This window comes from Bison bison, unplaced genomic scaffold, assembly GCF_000754665.1.
Source record: "Bison bison bison isolate TAMUID 2011002044 unplaced genomic scaffold, Bison_UMD1.0 scf7180017864483, whole genome shotgun sequence".
NCBI lineage: Eukaryota > Metazoa > Chordata > Mammalia > Artiodactyla > Bovidae > Bison > Bison bison.
Genome location: NW_011495043.1, coordinates 3363582 through 3364863, shown reverse-complemented (window position 1 = coordinate 3364863; position 1282 = coordinate 3363582).

Here is a 1282-nt window from a genome sequence, read left to right as displayed (position 1 = left end):
AACATGTTAGGGTCCCATCACTTCACGGCAAATAGATGGGAAAACAATGGAAACAGTGAGAAACTTTATTTATGGGGACTCCAAAATCACTGCAGATGGTGACTGCAGCCATGAAATTAAAAGATGGTTGCTCCTTGGAAGAAAAGCTATGACCAAACTAGACAGCATATTAAAAAGCAGAGACACTACTTTGCTGACAAAGGTCCATCTAGTCAAAGCTATGGTTTTTCCAGTAGTCATGTATGGATGTGAGAGTTGGACCATAAAGAAGGCTGAGCACCGAAGAATTGATGCTTTTGAACTGTGGTGGTGGAGAAAACTCTTGAGAGTCCCTTGGACTGCAACGAGATCCAACCAGTCCATCATAAAGGAAATCAGTCCTCAATATTCATTGAAAGGACTGATGCTGAAATTTAAACTCTGATCCTTTGGCCACCTGATGTGAAGAACTGACTCATTTGAAAAGACCCTAATGCTGGGATAGATCAAAGGCGGGAGGAGAAGGGGATGACAGAGGATGAGATAGTTGGATGGCATCACCGACTCAATGGACATGAGTTTGAGTAAACTCTGGGAATTGGTGATAGACAGAGAAGCCTGGTATGCTGCAGTCCATGGGGTCACAAAAAGTCGGACACAACTGAATGACTAAACTGACTGAACATGTTAGGGAAAGACTTCTGTTTCCAGCCAAGAGAGAATAAAAAAGTTCAGACAGCATTCTGCTGTAAACAATCAGAAAACTTGACACAATATATGAAATAACTGTGTTCAGACATTGGAAAACAGTGTATGACCTTGATTTCAAAGAATTGAAAGGAAACAGAGAAGTGAACCCTAAAATCATTCAGGCATTCTGTCTGGAGGCAATTTCCTGGTTGTTATTTAGTGAGAAAGAACACAGAGTTTGGCTATCTTGATAATTTAAGAAGACAGAAACCAAGGTTTAGGAGAGCCAAGGCAGATAGAATCAGTAGTGCAGAGAAAGGAAGAGAATGAATCAATGCAGAAAAAGAGTTCCAGCAGTTGGTGTATGAGTTCCCATCAGTATTTGACTCTATCTGCATAAGTATGATGGAGAAGGAAATGGCAACCCACTCCAGTATTCTTGCCTAGAGAATCCTGTGGACAGAGGAGCCTCATGGGCTGCTGTCCATGGGGTCGCACAGAGTCAGACACGACTGAAGCGACTTAGCAGCAGCAGCAGCATAAGTATGAAGTGAAAGTGTCAGTCACTCAGTTGTGTCTTATTCTTTGTGACCCCATGGACTGTAGCCCGCCA